At 41.2% G+C, this 15,298-nt stretch overlaps 1 long non-coding RNA gene across 1 annotated transcript in view; it reads right to left on the reverse strand.

Annotated features, from left to right (window-relative positions):
* The window catches only part of LOC126471616 (uncharacterized), a 236,302-nt gene that overhangs the window by 84,415 nt on the left and 136,589 nt on the right, over nucleotides 1–15,298 (reverse strand). The gene's annotated exons all lie outside the window — the stretch shown is intronic.

The following is a 15,298-nucleotide window of genomic DNA, read 5'->3' on the forward strand; positions in this document are numbered from 1 at the left end:
AATTATAGGGTAATGACATAAAAAATCAAAATATTTAAAAATGGTCAAGCAATCCTCACTGGAAAAGTGTTGGTGTGTCAGGATGGCACACTTAACGAATGCCATCCTGACACACCAACACTTCCCTGACTTTTGGAAGGCGGGCAAGGTCCTGATGTTCAGTAAGCCAGGGAAAGACCACTCCCTCCCACAAAATTACCGACCCATCAGTCTGCTGTGTTCGCTCAGCAAGATTGTTGAGAAGGTAATACTGAAACGTATCACTAGGCATTGCATCGCCAACGACACCCTAAGACCGGAGCAATTCGACTTTAGAAATCACCACTCGACAACACAACAACTCCTCCGCGTTGTCGAACATATAACACACGGCTACAACATGAACAAAGCCACAGGGGCCGTGTTCCTAGACATCGAAAAGGCTTTCGATCGTCTCTGGCACAACGGACTCATACGCAAACTAAGTGAAGCTGGTTTCCCAGACGGACTCATACGTCTCATACACTCATATCTCACGAACAGATGTTTCAACACTAACGTGCAGGATAAACAATCAACACAACACGGTATCCAAGCTGGAGTACCCCAAGGGAGCATCCTAGGGCCCATCTTGTTTAACCTGTACATTAATGACTTCCCAGCGACACAAAACACGACGTTAGCCGTCTACGCGGATGACACAGCCATCCTCGCGCAAGACTGGAAACCGTCGAACATCAATTCACGAATACAGACAGCACTCAGAACAGCTGAGCCTTGGTTGGAGCAATGGCGTATTAAATTAAACGTCGACAAGTGCGAAGCAGTTCTGTTCACACGCAGACCGAAACTACTGCGCAAACACCAACACTGTAGACCAATAACACTACATACACGCCCAATACGTTTCTGAGAGAAAGTCAGGTACCTTGGTGTCTGGCTGGACCGGAAACTTACATGGGGGGACCACATCGAATACGTTGCCAACCGAGCGCACGCGAGGCTCAAACAGCTCTACCCAGTGCTCAACAGGGAAAGCACACTGAATAGGAGGGTGTCGAGGTCCTTATACATGACACTGATTAGACCTCTGATGACGTACGCAGCTCCCGTCTGGGGATATGCAGCTCCCACACGACTGTGCGGCCTGCAGATCATACAGAACAAGGTGCTACGAATCATTAGCAATGCTCCACGCTACACACGCACCGTGGATCTTCACCATGAATACCGCCTTGATACCCTCAAGGAAGTATTCAAAAAACACGCCACACGACTATACAGGAACTCGAGACACTCGAACAATCCTTTCATCCTCACTCTGGGAAACTACGATCACAACCACAGGTGGAAACACAAGCGGCCAAAGACACTGCTAGCTAGGGCATAGCCACCTATGGTTAACTAACATACGCAAACAGCGACAAACGTCGGCAAGCCGCTGCATATCAGCAACACTGACTGGCAACTACCAGCTGCTATTAGTGCCGACCAACAGGCCACAGCAGGGACACCGACGACCTCGCCCACAGACGCACAAACAATCTGCCAACATTCCCTCACACTGTGCCTCCGGTATATGACCTATCGGTCACAAGATCGATAACAAACCTAACTGTTGCAGTTTGCTGACGCTGAACGAGGACTCTGTACCAGCACCCAGCGCCAGCCGCCGAGCAGCACAAACGCACAACGTCAAGGTATCGACATGCATGATACCCACTACTAACAAAGCCTATCCTTACACAACCTATCGCAGGCAGCAAGACAACCGCTACTGCTCTTGCCGCCCGACCTAACTTTCGCAGAGGTTTTTTTCCCTTGGCCCTTGCCTTGGCATTTTTTTTCCTCTGCCCTTCAAACCGCTACCCTTCGTCAGATTTCGACCAATCTATCTCCAGATGACCGCGTATTAATGGTTAATCCTAACCAGACGTACGCAAACATCGCAGTACCCACATCATGCGACACCTCACTTTAGTGAATACTAACCCTTATGCAGAGATGGCAGTAGACCTTTTGTGTTGGCCATCATGCCGGTGTGGGCGTGGAGGGTCTCCACCTCTATTATAAAAAAAAAAAAAAATCCTCACTGAACCACTTCATATGGATTGACTCCGGGATCACTCCCTTACAGTTACTGTAGCACCACCACAACAGAGAAAGACGTAAGCAAATTATTCAAAGACAGTATATCTCTCAAACCGAAGATGCCCCGAGGACGAAGGTAATAGACGACACTGTGAAGGAATGTGACACACTACTTCCTGGAACATTAGCTAGTGTTAAGCAAAAGGATGAAACTTCTGAGTTTCAGTTTGATTTTAACGATCCTGGTACATGGTCGAAGAGGTTTTCTGACTCTGAAAGATGTAACATTATAAAAATAAGAGCAGAAACCGAATATAAGCTTGATATCAGTAAGAGCTGTAGAGAAGGTCGCAATTTAAGTAAAGTTTGGTTTCTAAAGCAGTTAAAAAATGGGACAAAAGTTAAAAGATCATGGTTAGGTTATAGTGAGAGCAAAAACGCTTTATATTGTATCCCCTGCAGATTGTCTTGTCTCTTAGGCTCAGATTCTAAGTCAAAATCATTCTTAGCTAAAGACGAAGGGATTGTTTATTGGAAAAAGCTTAGTGAAAAATTGCCTGTCCATGAAAATACACCAAACCATAAATTCTGTTTTTGCTTAGAAGATGCAACAAGTCCACTAAAGAGACAGCTTACACTACTCTCGTTCGTCCTCTGTTGGAATATTGCTGCGCAGTGTGGGATCCTTACCAGGTGGGATTGACGGAGGACATCGAAAGGGAGCAAAAAAGGGCAGCTCGTTTTGTATTATCACGTAATAGGGGAGAGAATGTGACAGATATGATACGCGAGTTGGGATGGAAGTCATTAAAGCAAAGACGTTTTTCGTCGCGGCGAGATCTATTTACGAAATTTTAGTCACCAACTTTCTCTTCCGAATGCGAAAATATTTTGTTGAGCCCAACCTACATAGGTAGGAATGATGATCAAAATAAAATAAGAGAAATCAGAGCTCAAACAGAAAGGTTTAGGTGTTCGTTTTTCCCGCGCGCTGTTCGGGAGTGGAATGGTAGGGAGATAGTATGATTGTGGTTGGATGAACCCTCTGCCAAGCACTTAAATGTGAATTGCAGAGTAATCATGTAGATGTAGATGTAGATGCTCTTGGAAGGCTCTAGAATCTTCTCTCGGAAGCGGAGGCATTGATAGAGAGATGCAAGACCGGATAAAAAAAAGAGGAATCTCACTGGAGAGCAGCATTGCACTGTATTATTGATGCTGTCGTTTTTCTAGCAAAGCAAAGAAATCCGTTTCGAGGAACAAAAGAAGTTGGTAATTTTGGTGATCCACAGAGTGGGAAATTTCTAAATACCATTGACCTTATATCACACTACAGTGTCCCCCTTCGTCTGCAGATTGAACCCCACAAGAAAGGGCTGGTTAGCTATTTTTCCAAACATATACAATATGAGTTCCTTGACTTGATTTCTGACAAAATAAGACAAGACATAATTAAAGATATTTTAGATGCTACATTCTTTTCATTGATGTTTGACTGCACTCCAGATATCAGCCACAATGAGCAGATGACTCAAGTAGTTCGCTATGTCAAGGCAAATGACTCAGAGGTTGTGGAAAGTTTAGTTGACTTTTTTACAGTTACTGACAAAACAGGAGAAGATCTTAATCAAGAAATATTGAAAAAATAAAACAAGATGGGTTGAACATTAAATGCTGCAGAGGTCAGTCTTATGACAATGGAGCAAATATGGCTGGAAAGTACAAAGGGTTCCAGTCAAGAATAATTGAGAAGAATAACCTGGCCTATTTCGTACCATGTGCTGCTCACCCTTTAAATTTAGTAGGAGCACATGCAGCCGACGCATCTGCTGAAGCTCAAACGTTTTGTGGAACTGTCCACCGTTTGTATCTATTCATTGTGGGTTTAACATCAAGATGGGAAAGCTTACAAAAACATGTACCCACAACATTAAAACCCCAGAGCAAGACTAGGTGGTCTGCAAGAGGAGAGGCAGTTGAAGCAGTTTATAAGCATTTTCATAACGTTGTAAAGGTTCTGGAAGAAATTGAAACTTATAAATTCTCAACACCAGAAACAAAAACAGAGGTAAGGTCTACTTTAAAAAATATGAGAAAACTCAAATTTATTGCCATAACTTTTTCTGGTATGCAATATTGAAAAAAATAGATCATGTCAATCAGTTTCTGCGAAGAGAAGGCCTTACGAGGTGCATTCAAGTTCTAAGGCCTCCGATTTTTTTTTCTCCGGACTGGAAAGAGATAGAAACGTGCACATTGTTTTAAAATGAGGCCGCGTTCATTGTCAATATGTCCCAGAGATGGCAGCACCATACGGCAGATGGAATTTTACCGCCAGAAAATGAGAACTGAGAACTGTTTTAAATACTTAAAATGGCGACGTTTTCCTTACTTGAACAGTGTGCAATCATTCGTTTTCTGAATTTGCGTGGTGTGAAACCAATTGAAATTCATCGACCGTTGAAGGAGACATGTGGTGATGGAGTTATGGATGTGTCGAAAGTGCATTCGTGGGTGCGACAGTTTAATGAAGGCAGAAAATCGTGTGACAACAAACCGAAACAACCTTGGGCTCGCACAAGCCGGTCTGACGACATGATCGAGAAAGTGGAGAGAATTGTTTTGGGGGATCGCCAAATGACTGTTGAACAGATCGCCTCCAGAGTTGGCATTTCTGTGGGTTCTGTGCACACAATCGTGCATGACGACCTGAAAATGCGACAAGTGTCATCCAGGTGGGTGCTACGAATGCTGACGGACAACCACATGGCTGCCTGTGTGGCATGTTGCCAAGAAATGTTGACACACAACGACAGCATGAATGGGACATTCTTTTCGTCGGTTGTGACAATGGATGAGACGTGGATGGCATTTTTCAATCCAGAAACAAAGTGCCAGTCAGCTCAATGGAAGCCCACAGATTCACCGCCACCAAAAAAATTTCGGGTAACCGCCAGTGCTGAAAAAATGATGGTGTCCATGTTCTGGGACAGCGAGGGAGTAATCCTTACCCATTGCGTTCCAAAGGGCACTACGGTAACAGGTGCATCCTACGAAAATGTTTTGAAGAACAAATTCCTTCCTGCACTGCAACAAAGACGTCCGGGAAGGGCTGCGCGTGTGCTGTTTCACCAAGACAACGCACCCGCACATCGAGCTAACGTTACGCAACAGTTTCTTCGTGATAACAACTTTGAAGTGATTCCTCATGCTCCCTACTCACCTGACCTGGCTCCTAGTGACTTTTGGCTTTTTCCAACAATGAAAGACACTCTCCGTGGCCGCACATTCACCAGCCATGCTGCTATTGCCTCAGCGATTTTCCAGTGGTCAAAACAGACTCCTAAAGAAGCCTTCGCCGCTGCCATGGAATCATGGCGTCAGCGTTATGAAAAATGTGTACGTCTGCAGGGCGATTACGTCGAGAAGTAACGCCAGTTTCATCGATTTCGGGTGAGTAGTTAATTAGAAAAAAAAAACGGAGGCCTTAGAACTTGAATGCATCTCGTACAATTGATAAAGCTGTTCGAAACATTCAAGGCCTTTTGAACTTTCTGAAATCTTCCAGAGTCTCTTGTACCTCTGAAGCTATTTCTGAGGTCAAAGTCCTAGTAGAAGATAATAAGATATCAACTCTATTCTCAGAGAAAAAGATCAGAAGAAAGAAAAAAATGACCCATGAGCTTTCTGAGGATGAAGTATCCAAACATTCACAGGAAGATTTGTTCAGGATATCCCTGTTAGAAATAATCGACAGAGTTATAATGGAGCTGAGTACCCGGTTTACTGCACTGGAGAACATTAGTGCAAAATTTAGTTTTCTGTGGTGTCAAAATTCAAGAAATGGAAGTGGAGGACTTAAAGGCCAAAGCAGCAGAACCGTCTGGTACCTACACAGAAGATCTAAACAAGGAATAATTTATTTTTGAAATTGAAAGTTTCAAACACCATGCCCTGGTAATAGAGAGAGACTTGCAAAATGCCACTTCATCATCCACATTAAGTTTGATTTATAAAAATAAACTGGTAGAGGGGTATCCAAACATTACTACAGCCTTAAGAATATTCCTTACCACACCAGTTTTTGTTTCCTCTGAAAAAAAATCATTTGAGGAGCGTGACTGCTCATCAAAGATCAACAAATCTCAGTATAATCTCCATAGAGCACAAACGAACTGCTTCCATAAACTATGATGATATCATAAACGTTCTTGCAGCCAAAAAAGGTCGGAAAGCGAAGTTTTAAATTGATTATTGTATGAGATTTATGGTATATTCTTATATATTTTAAAATTGTTTATGTTTGTTTTCTTTGACCTCAATTCATTTAATAAAATAAGTTAATGGTGTCAGATACTGACATTTATTTCGAAATATATTACCAAAATTACTCTCAAAAATTTTTGATTTTTATGAGTGGAGGTGAAAGAAAGGGCAGCAAATTTAAGCTTGCCCCCTTCGTAAAACTCCTAGATCCAGCCCTGTATCAAGCATAAGGAAAATACCTCAATGGACTGGTAATTGTATGTCACCCAGCTAATGAGGCAATTTCTAGCACGAGAAACCTTCGTAGTTCGTCAGAGTAAGACAGAAAGCAGTCATATACGACTGTCAGGAAACTAAGAATTTCTGAACCTATGTTGATACAGACTTTAGCTCTATTTTTGCATAACGAATCCAACCCCTAAGTATTGCCCAGAATTTTTGATATATGTGTTGCACATGCTACAATATTTTAAGTGAAAAATCATCTGTGAAATTAAAGAGTCTGTAAAATACAAGACGTTGCTAGCATCACATCTGAAATTTTACTACATATATAATTCTAGTTTTCTGTTTTTTTTTCTGTATTGCAGTAGGATCGCCGTTCATGAGGCAGTATCTATGACTTGCCGTTTTAAATGAAACGTAAACATATTTTCCACCTAACACACCTATGTGAAAATATGACAACATCGTACAAAAGAAAAAAATAGTATCAGTCTGAGCTGTGGTGGCATCTTGTACATTTGTTTCCACAGCTCGGAACATGGAAGGCGTTTATAGGCCCTCAAGCATATTTGATTAGTTGCGTCAGAATCCAATTACAGCACTTCGCATCGAAAAGGGAACTCCACGGAGGGGTACGCCAGGTGCTGAGGCTTTTGATTCACATTGCTTGTCGGATGTTCGCTAACCTAACTATTTTGACAAGCATGATTATTTATGGGAGTAAAGAATATTTCTTTGAACATTCGTTGACAGCAACTTTAATTGAAACTGTGCAGGCTCTCTCTTTCGCTCTCTCTCTTTTTTTGTGATTTGTTTTGTTAGAGTTCTGTTGGCAGTTAAGTCGGGAATCATCACCCCATTTACAAGGTCTGAAGGCTGAGGCGATTAGTTTCTTAAGTCGACAGAATATGTAAGCAGCACCCAGTTACAACACTTGTAAGGCCGATTAGCCCTGAGGACTCTTTTAAACGGCTTGTAGAGTGAAGTTTTGCCGATTATCAAAGGAGTCCATACTTTCGTCTTCGAATCAATGAGTGTACATTTAAACCCAAACTGCCCGTGCCTTCTACAGTATAAATGGCAGAATTCTTGGTCCCTGTTTCTAATCCACTAATGTGAGTCACGACTTTTGGGTGTGTTCTAAACTCTCTAGTTTTCTGGCTATGAACCTCGTACAATCTTCAGTGTGTCTTATGTAAGATGGATAACCCCCAAGACTTCCTGAAAAACATTCGAAACAGGTTCAAGACATCACAAAAAGGTTTCCGAAAAGTGACTGCTTGCATTGTGTCAGTACTTTCCCGCATATATAATTCAGGAGTTTGAGATTTTCGTAAAGGAAGTATACGCTTCATAATTTTTGCAGCGAAACTTTTCGAAACATGGCAGGGAAACATTCTGAATGCGATGGCCAAGGCTGGCGAAAAGGGCAATTTTCTACATTTACATATAATTTTATTTTCATTGCCTCGTAAGCGCAACACAAAGGGGTACGGACTGTTGGAGACGACTCTGCATTCAGAAGATTTTCTAAAAGTTTCACTCCTAATCTGAGTATACGACGACCAAAACAAATTAGTCAGCAGTCAACCTCTTTGAACAGTTTTGGATTTAGCGTTCACTCAGACTTGATAAAGATCCCGGGCAGACGAGGAGTATTTAACGAAGGGCCATACTAGTATGTAAGGGGTTTCAGTGTCAATTCATATATGCAAAGCGCGGTATACAGTCCTATGAGTGGAATATGCGATACAGGTGTGTACTGCTGCACAAGGACGAGTATCGGATTGTTCAGTAGTAGTTTTGTGCGAATTTCGAAGCTCGTAGCACGGCTGTCAGGTTTTATCTTGTTCCTATATTGGATACTGCAGAGACGGGTCAGAATATACCACAGAGAAAACTTTCTACAACTTTTAAGAAAATTCTGTAAATGTCAGAATTAAAATTCGTCTTCCATATCTTATAACCTAATTAAATTCTGAAAAATACAAATAATTATTTATTTACACAATAAATAAGTTGACATTGTAAAACATGCCAAAGGCCAATGTCGACATTGAAAGGTTTGATCGAGTACCTATTGTGGATTCTGCAAAAACTGGTCAGAAGGCACCTTAAAGAAGATCTGCACATCTTTCATGAGCATTTTGCAAAATTTACAGAATTAATCTTTGTCTGTTGTCCTTCATACTTATTGCCTGATCTAAATCAGAAAAATATAAATAATTATTTGTTTACACGGTAAATGAGTTAATATTGTACAACATCACGCAGGATAATTTTGATATTTCAGTGTTTTAGTCTGTCTCTTTTCCCCCATCCTTCTTGAACCAAGCTGTTGTAACGTCTCCGATGGCCACGAAATCGACGGGCTGTTACTCTCTGACCTTTATTTTTTGTTCCATTTGGTCAATATTATGTATTACACTCACTGTCATTACTACACCTGTCTTTCTGGTATCGCCAAAATGTTATCTAAGTTAAGTTTCAGCTCACATTGCCGCCGTGTTGAGAGGGTGTTGGTCGAGAGCGGCAGTCTCGTACTTATTTCACAGTCAGCACTAATTTGGACTTGATTACTCATATGAAAACATGTAGCAGGCCTGTCTTCATTCACCAAGTTCAATTAAATACCCAAAACTAGAAGAACTTATATATTATTTACTTGGCAAAATTAGCTCACTACTGCTTTCACAGCAATGAGACCACTACTTTACAGGCTGTGTGATTTGAACAAAACAATACGAATAGCTTGATACTCAGTTATGGAGCTCAGTTTCTGGCTTATCCGTAGCACGCTGAAGTCGTCCAGTGTTTTCCATCTTGTACAGTACCTTTTAAGTTCTCTAAGAAGCCACAGTGGAGTGTCGTAGTGTTGATCTACTATTATGTCATTCCGCACAGACTAACAAGAAGGATAAAAACTACGAATGGGATTACTGTGGTTAATTTGCATCGCCAGGATTGGTAAGTCGTGATACATGTCGATGTCACGGTACGTGTATGTCGAAGACGGGCGCATCACGATTGCCAATATGTATTAAGGCAGGTCGTGAAGCTATTCTCGTGTGGGGAATGCTTATATGGATGAAACGGGGTTCTGATACGCATGCCATAGTCTTTGTCACCGTAATTATGAAGAAACATTGTGAGGACGTTTGCTTGGGTGAAATGGAGTTCCTGATTCTTCTGCTATTGTCTCTCATTGGCAAGTGATATGCAAACTGTCCGGTCACTTGCACCCGTTTGTTCTTCTACATTAGTCCAAAGGCGACCTATGCCTTCAGCAAGACTGTTTACCACCTCATCACTCACGAATTGTGTGAGAATGATTCGAGGAACACTCTACTGAAACGAGGATGATTGTGTGGACCTCAAGCCACAAGATCTTACTCCTGTTGAGTACATCTAGGATATCATCGAGAAAAATATGGGTGCTTTGATTTCAGCTCCGACGAATCTCAGTAATTTGTGGACAGTAGATGAACCGTCAAAGTTCAAGATGGTTCCACAACGATTTCGGGGTCTAATGGAGTCCATACCACGAAGAGTCACTACCATCGTTAGGGCGAAAGGGTCTGCCTAGGAGCCTTGTGTGGCACCATTCCCACTTCGTATCTATCCTACTACGCACATCTAGGAAGCCACTGAGTAAGGTGAGCGCGTCTTGGTCTTAGCTTCTACCAGCCTCTGTGAGTTGTATGCTTCGTTGATCGGGATGGCCCCACAATGCGTTCTCTGTCGCGAGGAGTCCATGGTATCATGTGCTGTTTCCACCCTTAGCGTCAATGGAGGTACTACAAGCTAGTTAATTGTTTATTAATCCATAGATTATTTACAAAATTATATCACATGTCATCTTAAATGAAAAAGGAAATAATTTTAAAAAAATTTAATTCAAGCATATACTAATGTTATCTTAACTAAAAAATACTTTCACACTATTCATTTCTGTCAGATCACTGGTCACTTCCCACACTACACACAGACTATACTATACTAAACTGTACTGTGTATACACACACACTTTCGGCTGCCATAAAGACTTTGACAGTACTTCAGCCAGCGTATCGAATTCCTTTGGCCCTTCTGGAAAAGTTGATTCAGTACCTCTCGACAATGAATGAGATCTTATCTAAAGACTTCCTGTTTCAGGTTACACACTTGTGCTATATATATTCAAGGTCACTCTCCACTCCTCTTCCCCCCCCCCCCTCCCCACCAGTCCTGTCTCCCCCCTCCCCAAGATCAATAAGATTCAAGACCCTCTCCCTCCTCATCTTTTATAACTAGAGCACTTGAGAAGGCGGGATCATCCCACAGCTGTGTACCATCGGAAAATGTTAAGGGTGTGGCTATTTGTTAATAACAGACTCTGTATCACAGTTGAATGGTAAAAAAACGCAACCTACACCTGGTAATGTAAGCAATCAGAGCATACATTCAGTTGTTCATTTATATAACAAATACAGGAAAATCAGAGAGTATGGAAAAATGGAAAAATGTGGAAAAATATGGGAAAACCGATAGAAAATGTCAAAAATACGGTAAAATCCGGATATGACATGGTCATACAGGGTATATGTAGTTATACATAGCAAGCATACGAAATTTTGTGGCATAAGTGCCTGGAGATCTCTTGGATATTTACCTAGATAATTACAAGTGTATACCAAGGAAGAGAACTTTTAGAATCACAGCACCATTAGCTCTCAAAGTGAGTGAAAGATTTGCTCTAAAGGATGATAAAGCTTGCAGAAACCTTGAAAAAATATATGGAGTTTGTTATTTATACAGAGAACGTGAGAGACAGACGCCACACATATACCTAGAAATAATAATAATAGTAATAATAATAATAATAAAACATTATACAGATGTAGTAATCGGAAAATGTAGTAGAGAGGGTCTGTATGTTTTTAATGGGATAGCCCTCGTTGAAAATTTTAAAAATCGATTTCTCTTCTTTTTCTTTATGCTTAAAATGTTCCCTGGGATGCCTACTTTATTGTAGTATTCGTTTCAAGTTCGCCAGAAACTCCGTTATCGAGTTGCAAGGCGATTTATGAAGAACTGTCTCCAAAAAATATTCACAGCGGGAAAAATTGTAGACATGTATTTCGACGACGTCCTAAAAGGTATTACGAAAATTACGAACGTGCTACAACTTGAAATAGGTCCAGCCTGTTACAACTTCTGCACAAAAGTGAACGACAAAGGTGTCGAGCGAGCAGAGAGCTGCTAAAGGGGCCCCGCAGAGCCACCATGGCTACAGAAAAGATGGAAGAGGATCTTAATAACTTAACTACAAAAATTGTAACCCAAAACATTAAACGCGCTTTTCTCGAAACGGTAGTCTTCAAATTGGCGGGAAACTTAACTTTAGAACGGTACATCGGTACATATAAATTTGATCAGAAACTGATGGCGGCATTCTAAATTGTATTCTCTGTCAGTACACGTAGCCGTTTTGCGATTTCTTCAAAAGTCTATTTTCAGTGCACGCTTTTGCCTCCATTGTTTGGGCGAAAAACATGAAATCTTTTTCAACGGGTCACCATTTTGTTAGAACTTCATGTTTTTCAATTATTCTATGTGTATTGATAGAAAATATATTGAAAATCACTTAAACAAAGTTATTTTGTTACAGGTCCAATAGTAGGTGCTGACCAGTGTTCTGGCTGCAAGGGGTCCTCCCATCTGGTACAGCGGGGTACAGGGAGCCCTAGGCTATGGCTAAACCAGTTCTCGGCAACGGCACATGGTATAATATGATATTACACAATATTTACAATCAGAAAGGCACAGTTGATTGTAATTGACGGGAAGTCATCTAGTGAAAGAGAAGTGATTCCTGGGGTTCCCCACGGAAGTATTATAGTCCCTTTGCTGTTCTTAATCTATACAAACGATTTAGAAGACAATCTGAGCAGCCTTATTCGATTCTGTGTAGATGCTGCTGCCGTTTACCGTCTAGTAAAGTCGTCAGAAAGTTGAAATGAATTGCAAAATGATTTAGACAAGATATCTGTATGGTGTGAAAAGAGGCAATTGATTCTAAATAGTAAAAAGTGTGAGGTGCTGTATATGAGTACTAAAAAAATTCCGTTAAATTTCGGTTATACTGTACGTCACACAAATTTAAAGGTTGTCGATCAACTAAATACCTAAGGATTACAGTTACGAACAACTTAAACTGAAACCATCACATAGGAAATGTTGTAGCGAAAGTGAACCAAAGACGGTGTTTTACTGGCAGAACACTATGCTTGTCCATCGTCTCCCGGAGTACTGTTGCGCGGTATGGGACCCTTACCAGGTAGGATTGACAGCGGACATCAAAAAAGTTCTAAGAAGGGCAACTCGATTTTTATTATCGTGGTGGAGGCGTTTATCGTTGCGGTGAGATAATGTCATGAAATTTCGATCACCACCTTTCCCCTCTGAAAGCTAAAATATTTTGTTAACTTCCGCCTACGTAATAAAATATGAGAAATCAGAGCTCACACGGAAAGACTTAGGAGTTCGTTTTTCCCGTATGCTATTAGAGAGTGGAATGGTCGAAAAATAGTCTTGGGACCCTCTGCTAAGCAATTATGTGTGAATTTCAGAGTACGTATGTAGATGTAAGTGAATGAATATTTCATTCTTCAGCAGAGTGTGCACTAGTTTGTGTAATATGTGATCTGCCACTGCTATCAGGCATACATGAATGAACACCTTGACCAACCTACAACGGTTTACTGCTGGAACAGCTATTCGATTCTGTATGTTAACTGAAAATTGATAATCAAGGCTGATTACACTAGAGTTTTGATGAATTTATAACGAGTTATTCAAAAGAGAAAATGCAGAGTTTTCTTCCTCTTGGTTACATTTCTACACTGACATCCAAGTTCTAAAGTGAGCTTTTCTTGTGAAACACGATAAGATTGGAGTTCACTACCCATATGACATCTTAGTTTCAGTACCTCGTACTAGAATTCGTAAACGTCTCCTATGAGAACACCCAGCTACTTCACGAAGAAAAAGTCTCTGAATATACTCGTATTAAAAGGGATCGTCAGTTTCACGGATTTGGGCGTTGTTCGCCACTTAGGAAGTAAATAACGCGAGAAAATTACGGAAACAGTGAAAAGGCTGATTTTTCCCCGTTGAAGACCTGGAAGAAAATTCGAAATTATTGACGTACTTAAAACTCTGTTTTTGTTACCGTATCAGGCGACATCATATTTCCTTTTTTGTGTATACGCTGTATGATTGATCACTGTGTGGCGTCGGATAATTTGTTAATTACGTTTCTTTATGCTCTGTTCAGATTCCCACATTTCCACATTTTCACGGTTGCTTTCAGTTGCTGCTGCTCGTATATGACACAAGAATGCACGTGCACACACAGTGTACTGAGAGCAAAAGTGCGGATTATCATACTCGTTCGTGACGTTTCAGGTAAGCTCGTATTTCAGTTACTATTTCTGTTGTTAAAATGAACATCCGACATAAGCTAATAATGATACGGTAAATGTTTAATCCATTCGAATTTCGAGGTAAATTTTAATCATGACAGCAGATTATATACTTTAACGGTCACTCCAGCGTAACCTGAATGAGTTCTGTCCAATTTGCTGACTTCAGCAGAAGCAGCCTAACGCACTAGGTATCTTCCTGGATAAAATATAATTTACTACCTGCTGCATCACTTCCTGTCTGCTTAAGTTCTCTTGAATCTTTCATCTGTTTCATACGGTATTCTCTCTGTACATACAGGTTGTTTCAATACTTCACCGACACATCTAAGGTCATAAACTGAGGGTCATTTTTTGCTAATATGCGAGGGGCGTTAAATATATAATGCAGCACACATTGTCTTCAAACTGGCTTCTGTAACATAGGTGTGTTCCAAGCAGAGAGCTGCCATAGAGCTTCTCTTGGCAGAAAACAAGAGCATCGCAGATATTCATAGGCGCTTGCAGAATGTCTACGGAGACCTGGCAGTGAACAAAAGCACGGTGAATCGTTGAGCAGGGCACCTGTCATCATCGCAATACGGTCGCACAAAACCTGTCCGATTCCTACATGACGGTCGGCCGCACACAGCTGTGACTCCTGCAATCACACACATTCGAGGTGATCGACGGATCACAATCAAACTCTTGGCTAGTCAACTGCACGTCAGTGTTGGACTCTGACAAGTGTGCTCACCCGAGAGGGGTTCACAAATTTCATCGGACTGTTCTTCCTCTTCCATCCTACAGCCCGGATAAGGCACCATCCGGCCCAATGAAGGATGCAATTTTTACCACGTTTTTATTACGTCGCTGTCTTGTCTGTGTGTCTACCTGTACATCAAAAATTTTCCAGTTCATTTTCAACTAACATCCCAATGAGCTAGAGACTTCAAATTTTAAACATAGCTCAGAGCTGGTTGACAGCGCAACATTAACTCGCTTTCTTGTCGGTCAATTCGGTAGGTGTGGGGTGAAAAAGTTTGGTGGTAACTGACATGCAAGCTGTTTTGTAGGACTCGTGTGGTGTGTGGATTGTATCAAAATACGTTCCAGGCGATATGCAAGCAGATGGTCATAGCTGAGCAGAGAGAGGGGAAAAACGAGATGGATATCGCTTTCCTGTCTGTCGGTACAAATTTTGCTATTGGTTTTAAACGAACTTCCCGATGAACTAGAGACTACAAATTTTAAACATAGCTTAGAACTGTATGACATCTACATCTACATAC

This window comes from Schistocerca serialis, chromosome 3 (genome assembly GCF_023864345.2).
Source record: "Schistocerca serialis cubense isolate TAMUIC-IGC-003099 chromosome 3, iqSchSeri2.2, whole genome shotgun sequence".
NCBI classification, from domain to species: domain Eukaryota; kingdom Metazoa; phylum Arthropoda; class Insecta; order Orthoptera; family Acrididae; genus Schistocerca; species Schistocerca serialis.